Genomic DNA, 8,986 nt, shown 5'->3' with positions numbered 1-8,986 from the left:
GCAGAGGCCACATTCTGTGCTGGTTTATCAAAGGGCAATCCACACCCTCGAATTCAATTCCACAGAAAGCATGAGAGTATAGAATTTCATCCCAGCTCCCAAACTCATGATACAATAGTTTGTTTCAAATTTAAAAGCAAAACTCAATTTTGCCTCAGTGTTTTATTTGTACATGAAACATAACAGTATTCACCTTTCTGAGGCAATGATGAATAACCTATAACCCATGCCAGTACAATTGCCTATCTGCTCAAAAGTTTCGAGAGAAAAGACCCCAGTCTTGTACTTCACCATGGTTGCATAAATGCAACTCTCACTCCCATTCACCACAAAATGCTACATTTGGCAATAATCTACTTTTAAAAAATGGAGGGCTGTTCCCCATGTTTTGCCCCATACAACAGCAGTGCTGGCAACCTTTGTAGAGTTAAAATGCTGCTCCTGTTCTACGTGCAATGTAACAGGTTGCAGTCACTTACATCATTAATAGGGAGCTATAGCTTCAAAAGCTAAAAGTCCTGTCTTCGTGTTTCAGCTTAATTTGAGGAGTCTGCTCAAGATACATCAAAGGCTGCTAACTGCAACATTTTGAAAGCTGCAAAGCTATATTTGGATAACATTTTGAAACTCCCAAAATTAGTTGTCATCAAATTAATGAAGTGATTTAATCCATGCCACAGTTTAATAGCAGAAGGCAAAACTCTGAAATCTATACAACCCTAAAAGTCAGTGTTTACAAAAATGAGCTTTGTGAATATCCCACCTTTACTCCAAAAGCCCCACACTAATGCTCATGAGTTGGTATATATGCTTAAGTAACCTTATTGACACAACCATAAAAAAGCCCAAGTAAAAAGTCTTCACCCAACCTTTGCCATTCTAACGTGGTTTAGCTTCTCTCAATATCCTTATCCATATCCTCCACCCACAGCATGCCTTTTCTCTCTACCCCAACCAAAATGGGACATTATTGGTATTCTGACCAAAGGTACACTCTTCTGTCTTCTACTCCAGTCCCTTCAGTTCAAGCCCTGTTTTGTTTTATGTTCTCTCCATTAGACTCAAACCGCTTCTTGCTCTCCGACATGACTGCTCAACCTCTGCAGGACTGGAAAAATTGAGTAGGAGAGTAAGTACAGATGCATGCAGGGAATATGGAAAGGAAATGAACGCACACCGGAAATCTATCAAAGACAGAAATACCCAATTACTGGTGGGGGCACATTTCTCACAAGAAAACCACTCTCTCTCTCCAATCTCTCAGTCCTGATCCTCAAAGGAAACTTACACAACACTTCCCAGAGACGAGCCTATGAACTCCACTTCATCAACCTCCTGGATACTAAAAATCATGGACTAAATATAGACATTGGATTTATGACACATTATAATCTGCCTGACAACTGACTCCCTAGTCCAGCCTCTGGCTTCTTTACTTTTCATTCCATCCAGGAAGAGCACACACCAACTGCTGAAACTTCCTTAGCCTGATGAAGGGTTTTTGAACCCGAAAGCTTGCTTAATAACTTTTCTCCAACTATTTGGGTTGGTCTAATAAAAGATATCAGATTCACCCAAGGAACCTTGTCTGCCCATGTCCTTAGACCAACGCGGCTACAGCCTACACCCCTGCTACTTTTTAAAAGATAGTTTATATCAATCACCCACCTTTTATATAGTAGCTGAATGGTTGGAGCCTTGGCTGCCTAACTTTTCCCATTCACTGAATAAGGAACATAAACACTCAACGACTTTAGGAATGCCACCCAGGAAGCAGGAGACCTGGGTTCAGACCTCAGCCTCCCACTTTCCAGGAGAATGGCCTAACCACTAGGCTTTAGACTCAAAAGCTTTGTTTAGTTTTTCTACAGAAACACCCTATAAATCATTCAACTACAACTAGGTCACATCACAATCATGAGTTTGTCATTGGTTAAATATATCCCTTGTCCATTTTTGTGGATTTACACAATTTTAGTTATCTGACATTCTAAATATTTTTTCATTTCTTTCCTAAGTGTTATGAAGTGCATAATTAAGCTGTTCTCAACTAACCACAGTATATGGCCATCACATGTTCAAGTGTCACATGGCTCATAAGGCAATACTATGTGCTGTTGCTGGCATTGTCCATTTTTGAAAGGCTTAGGCCTAAGATGCAGAAATGTAGCTAAGGCAAAGGGCCTTGGAAACCTATGTCTGAGTGACCATAGCATGAACCTTCACATATGCAACAGGTAGCTTGGCCAGCAAAGCAAAAAGAAAGCCATTCATGTTTTACTGGGCACAATCAAATAGAATACAAGGCCTAGAAAGAATCACTATAAGGAAGAACCACACATCAAATAATCCAAATATTCAATATTGTAGCTTTGTCTTAAAATAATTAGAAATAGTAACTGGTGTAACCAAATGATGTATTGAATGCTATTTTATTGAAGGCTATAACAGGTGTATTTTTGTTAAAATGCCTAGGCAAGTTGTAAAAACAAAGCCATCTTGTCAAACCATAAACTAAAGACATAACAGACCAGTGTTAACAGCATTCAAAAACAGAAAGGGAAAGGAGATAAGGAATCCTCCCTGCTTTCCCAAGAACGTAAATCTCAACTAATTGACATCTAGTTAAGAAATCTAGTTAAATCCAGTTCTGAAAGTCGCACTGAAACAAATAAATGTAAATAAAACCAAATAGAGATCATTCATTAAAATATTGGGACCAGCCATCTGTAAATACTGGGCATAGGCTGGAGGGAAATTTGGACTTCTACTTTTGGACTTTTAAATTTGAACTTTCTTGAAGCTCAACTCCCCAGGGGAACATAGAAGCTTGGCCAGTGGACCCGTTTTCCCCCTGAACTGAAGGCTAGGCAGGCATTGTCTTTACTAATCTAAATAAGTCTTTGCTATTGCATAGCCTAATAAAGCTTTCAAGTTGCAAATGGAATTGATCTCACTGTGTCATCAATCTCAATAGACCCACCAAATATATCTACAGCAAGGGAGTTTCAGTATAGTTCCTTCCACTTAAATAAGTGACTTTACCAGGCTATGGATATTGATGATCAATCAACTACTCTGAGACAATTTCCCTTCTGCCAAAGAACAGAAGCTTCTGGTGTGGTCCTGAAAGTACAAATTCCATTTTCTTGCAAGCTACAGTCATGAAATTCCTTGAACAACTAACTTTGGGAAGTCATTACGTGAGAGGCCAGAAAAACTATCAGTGAAGAGGGAGACTATAAGGAGAGAACAGAAACCAAATCTAAGTGAACTAGTGATTTGTGACTGAAAGGATACAGAAAAAAGGATGCACTCAATTAAGCTAGAAGTACTAAATAGTTATCAGGTACTCTGTCAACCACCAGAGAAACTGTTTCGGGGGAACAGAACAGAAAGCTACATAAAAACATCCAGTGGTGTCCTTTCTGTAATGGAAAAAGTAGCACTGATGTCTCTATCATAAAAAGGGGCACACAGAGAATTTAGCTAGAGAAAAGAACATGGTAATGCACTGACCTTGGAGTATAAGTACAAAGTGTAATATTGGGATTATGACAGTTGCCAGATGACCTCTCATTTGAGCCAACAGAATACTTGATACCATTAGTAAATTGTTACTCTCAGCATAGGCCAGCACTGAGGACGGTAGGAGTAGAACACTGAAGAGATTTTCACAGCCATCAGTAGAAGAACTATGGGTGACACTAAGGAATACTGGAGTTCCAATCCAGTCCCTGGAAGGATTGGGTGCAGGCTCTCTTGTCTATTGTCTCCTAACCTGTTATACTCAACTCTTCACATAAGCAGGCCCAGTCTCCTTTCCTTGATTTCGTTTTTCTAGTCTTGGCACCTCCACCACACTGGCTCATCCAGTCTTTACCATTCTAGTTTCCAGTCATGCCTCTAGATGTCACATTCCCCATTCCATTGTCTTCCAGTGGACTAAACACATCTGGTTTAGTCCCCTGAATATTTGAATCGGGTAGCTTCCTTCTCTACATTGTCTAAGTCTGTGAGCATAATCATGAGAAGCTCTTTTCTCAGCTAAAATGCACAGATTTTGATCCAGCATTGCCCTTAACAGCCCAGATCCCAGACCTACTTTCATGGAAAAATTATGGTCAGCATCAATTGAATCGTTGCTTTATTTATCTGCTGAAAACTTGGCATGAACAAACTGATCTTTGAAAAGCTTACACCTTGCCCCAGTTCAAACAGATTTTGCAAAAGGGCCTTACCAAATTCATGGTGGAAATGGAATGCACTGTGGTTCCTTTAATCTTGCAAGTTCCCATGTGTCCCCTCTGGCCACTGATTGGTGGAGGGGTCCCTCTTGTGCCTTGCTCTTAATTGGCAGGAAGGTGAAGACTGCATTTTTAAACATGGCACTGTTTTTGCCTCCCACCGCTAATTGTCCAAGGGCCCTGGCAACCCTGCTGCTTCCTTCTGACTAGCAGAGGCGCAAAAATGGCGCCATGTTTAAAACAGTCATTTTGGCTTCCCTGCTGATCAGGAGCAAGCTCCAATCAGTAGGGGGGGGATACGCAGGGGAACATGGAATATTAAAGGAGCCACAGTGCATGCTATTTCCACCATGAATTCAGTTGAGCCCTAGCTACAAGTCTTGGAATACATATATATATTACAGACCAAACCAAGTAAATCTGAACATATGACAGCAATATATCACAAGTAACAAAAACATTCAAATTTTGAAAGCTAATTATGAATCCAAACAAGTTACTGTTAGGCATTAAGTAGGTGAGAAATTAGAAGGTCAAAATGGATTTCAAAGAGCTTATTAGGTTAGAGGTGCACTGATACATAGTCCCATATCGGATCAGCGCCAATATAAGGAAAATTGACAGTATCGGCAATCGGCTTTTTTTGGCTGATTCACAGATTTAAGGGACTGGAAGGGACCTTGCAAGATCGTGTCCAGCCCCTCTGCACGAGGCAGGAAAAACAACTGGGGTCAGGTCACCCCAGCGAGGTGACCATCCAGTCTCCTCTTGAAGTTTCCAGGGTAGGTGATTGTACCACCTCTGGAGGGAGCCTAGTATACACTCTGGACACCCTAGCTGTGAAGAAGTTTTTCCCAGCGTTAAGCCTGAAACAGTCTTCCCGGCATTTATAGTCATTACTCCTGGTTTTCCCCAAGGCTGCCCTGGTAAATAATTGTTTGCCAAGCCCCTGATACAGCAGTAAGCTGCTACCAAGTCCACTCAGCCTTTTCTTTTTTAGGCTGAAGAGACCCAAGTCCCTCAGCCTTTCCTCGTATGGCTTGCCTTGCAAGTCTGATCATATGGCTCTTCTCTGAACTTGCTCAAGCTTTCCCACATCCTTGTTGAAGTGCAGTGCCCAGAACTGGACACAATACTCCAGCTCCGGTCTCAGCAGTGCCGAGTAAAGCGGAAGAATCACTTCCTTGGTTTTGCTTGAGATGCATCAGTTGATGCATGCCAGAGTATTGTTTGCCCTGCTGGCTACAGCATCGCATTGATGGCTCATAACATACTGTGGTCTATTATTACCCATAGGTCCCTTTCAGTCATGGTATTAGTCAGTATGGTGCCACCGAGCCTGTAAGTATGTTGGGGACTGTTTGTCTCCAGATGGAGCACTTTACACTTCTTAGTGTTGAACTTCGTCTAGTTGATGCAGCCGATAGTGTTGCTGATAAGTGCCCTGTGCAAACGCGCAGTTGCAGTGCAGCATGCAGAGGGCCAGGAGAGCAGCCCGACAGTGTGGAGCGCAGCTGAGTCCAGCTGGTAAGTCTGTTGTGAGGGAAGGCGGGGAGGGCAGATCGAGGCCCCCGCAGTGAGGTTAGTAGTGGGGCTGGGGCATGGGACAGAGCCGTGAGCAGCTCGTCTCAGGGGGGGGAGGCAGTTCCTGCCACTGCACGCACCCTGGGAGGGCATGGGGGAGGAGGGGCATGTGCCCCCAGATTTGCACGTGGGGTGAAGATGGGCTGGGGCCAGGGGCAGCGCTGGCTTCTTCCTGGTGGGCGGAGGCAGGGGGGGTGCACAGTTGGGCCAGGGCTGCACTCTGGGCAGGAGGCAGAAGCACTGTGAGGGGGCGCTGTGGGAGGCTACAGAGAATTTGAGTGGCTGTAGCTACCCCAACCCCCGTAGCCCTCCTGCCAGCACTGCTGCCACCTGTCCTGAGCGCAGCGCAGCCCAGCCCAGCCCCCCCCCCCATTGGGAAGAGCCCCCCCCCCCCCCGCCCCCCCAAAAAAGCCACTCACATCTCTGACCCACACTTCACCACAGCTGTGCAGCCCCTACCCCAGCCCCACTCCTTCCCTCTCCACAGGGACCTCGACCTGCCCCCCCTTGCCCCTCCCCTCCCCCCTCGTCCCTTCTCCCACAACAGACTTACCAGCCAGACACTGCTCTCCAAGCTGCCCGGCTGCATATCAGCAAATGGACTGTTATCAGCCAATATGGCTCATTAAAAATCAGCCATCAGTATCGGCCCAAAAAAATCTCCATTGGTCCACCCCTATATTAGATAAATCAAATAATTGTTTTGAGTATGTCATAATAAGCAAGTCTGGAAAAGAATCAGTGGGTCCTCTGGATCATAAGAAAACAATTTAAGACAATGACAAGAAGCTAAAGATACATCTACACTGCAACGGAATGTTTTGTAGCCATTAAAAGATGGCTTGTATATGCCTATCTACCAACAACAGCAATAAAAACACTACACTACAGACTTCAGTGCACACTGCTGTTACATGGGTTGGCTAAATTTATACTAACATAGTTATGCCTACTGTGCAGCACAGACATTTCTTACATGATTTCCTTACACAAGTCTTCACTGTTCTCTGAAATAAAAAAGAGATTCTCAGACTGAGATAAGAATTGCTGATGGAGCAATTTAAAAATCATTAAAACACCAAACCTGGATGGTATACACTACAAATTCTAAAGCTGTTCAAGTATGAAGTAGCCAAGTTACTAACAAAACTATGCTTCATTAGAAACAGTTGCTATTCCAAGGGAGTGGGGAGGTTCCAGCTAGCAAAACTCATATTGATGTTTAACCATTAGACTTCCAGAGCAAACTGTTCAAATTGCTAGGAAACTGGCCCCAGGAAGTCATTTCAGTTCTACATCATTATTCTGTCCTACTAGTCCGTGTTAACTTCCCAAACCCTGAAGAATCAGCATGTTGATTTCAGCCACAGTTACAAAGATATGCCCCAGGAAGCTCTGTTATCTAACCCAGAGGGCTCCTCATGGGTCTAGCAATTTGGTGGCAGAGGAGTGGTGGCAGCACTGCCACAGTTCCTGTAGCAATTAATGCTACCACTGCTCATCTTACCATGGGTCAGATGATGTGGTCCTAGGTGTTGGATTGGGCCTGCAGACTGGCCCCGCGCCACTATTTCAAGTCACAGAGTTGGGCACCACGGATTTAAAACCATTCTAGGGAGGCTGAACGTATAAATACACTCAAGTATCTCCTCAAGCAGCACTGTGTCACTGGAGCAAAATCATGACTGCTCCTTAAGTCATCCTACATTAGTCAGCCACACAGCTATGAATACATATATATCAACCCCTTCACATTAAAGACTTGCCAGGATCAAGGTGCTTAAAAGTGCTCCCCGACATTGCACAAATAATTTGAAAATGGCACTGGCTCACAAAACTATTATACAGGTAGGGACCTACCTAAATCATGGCAAGATAAAAGGATTTTCCTGAGCCATTTGTGGCACACAGCCAACTCTGCAGTCTTTTTGAGGTGAGCCCTCCCTCACCACTGATTGGTTGAGGGATCCTTGCGGCTCTACCCGTCACTGCTGATAGACTGAGAAGCAAAACCTCTCAGATACAAATAAAATGTGCAGAAGTTATCTTGGGCATCTGTTGCTTCATCTGCTACAGTTTAGATTAATTTATATTCTGCCAATCTGTATTTTGTAGACTGAACATGCAAAGCAATTATGCCTGGTAGATAATCTTGGATGTGGGAAACTGCCAGCACATGTTTGTTCAAGTAGTCTCTTAATTTAGGGTTATCAATTTTCTCCAGAGGGAAGTTGGCAGCCATGAATCTCTCCACTAGCACGAAAGTAGCCTCTCTTATCAAACTGCTTTCAGTGGTTCTTTTAAAGATCAAGGACATAGTTGCTTGTTTCTTGCTCCAACCTTCAGCCTCTGCAGCAGCCTTTCACTTTATATGCAATTCAGATTCTAAATGCCAATCCATGCTGTTTTTCCTCGACATATCCAGAGTCACGGTGCATGATGAACAAAACAATTTACACCATCTGCATGCAAGGTTCCTACAGGGAACTGCCTTACATGATCCTGAGCTGAAATGTATTTAGCTTTCCTGAATTTCTTCCTGAATTTCTCATCATATTCAGACTGCAGCACTCACTGCTGTATATTGCTTCTGGCTTCTCAAAAGATGATGCTAAAACCGTTTTGCTTTCCTGACTGATGCCTTCACCGAGTCTACTTCACTAGCTCAGCCTCTCATTGGTGCTCTCAAACCACATGCTCTATGGCTGGAGGGATTGCTACACTTTCTTTTTATCCTGGTAAGCTTTTATTTTTGGGGAGCAATTTGGCACCAAGTTGCAGGAAATGCCATTTTTTGTGATGATCACAGAAACCACCATATTTCACAGTTTCCATGAAAATTGTGAAACTGTGATTTAAGTGGGTCCCTCTATAAAGGATTTCAGAGAAAGAACTCAGAAGGATTTGAACTCAGTATTTCTGTAGGTACCATTTAGTATTCCACAGTGCAGTACAAGAAACATTCTACAAAGCAAACAGACACACAGTGGAAGACTACACTACGGGATATTTCCCCATAACGTAGTGCACTTATCTCGCAAAAACATGGATGCAGTGGTTCTAAAAAGGAATAGCTTAGATAGGCATAAACAGCAGGAACTTTTTTGGAGCAGCTGCACCTTAAACATTAAAAAAGGAAAACATCCTGGAAAAAA

The 8,986-nt window shown here is 43.3% G+C and overlaps 1 protein-coding gene across 4 annotated transcripts in view; it reads right to left on the bottom strand.

Moving 5' to 3' along the window:
• Positions 1 to 8,986, bottom strand: part of MAN1A2 (mannosidase alpha class 1A member 2) — a 217,773-nt gene that overhangs the window by 178,687 nt on the left and 30,100 nt on the right. The window lies entirely within an intron of this gene.

The sequence above is a fragment of the Alligator sinensis genome, unplaced genomic scaffold (assembly GCF_000455745.1).
Source record: "Alligator sinensis unplaced genomic scaffold, ASM45574v1 scaffold422_1, whole genome shotgun sequence".
Classification (NCBI taxonomy): domain Eukaryota; kingdom Metazoa; phylum Chordata; order Crocodylia; family Alligatoridae; genus Alligator; species Alligator sinensis.
Note: the sequence above shows the minus strand (reverse complement) of the source record. Positions and strands in the feature narration are given on the sequence as shown.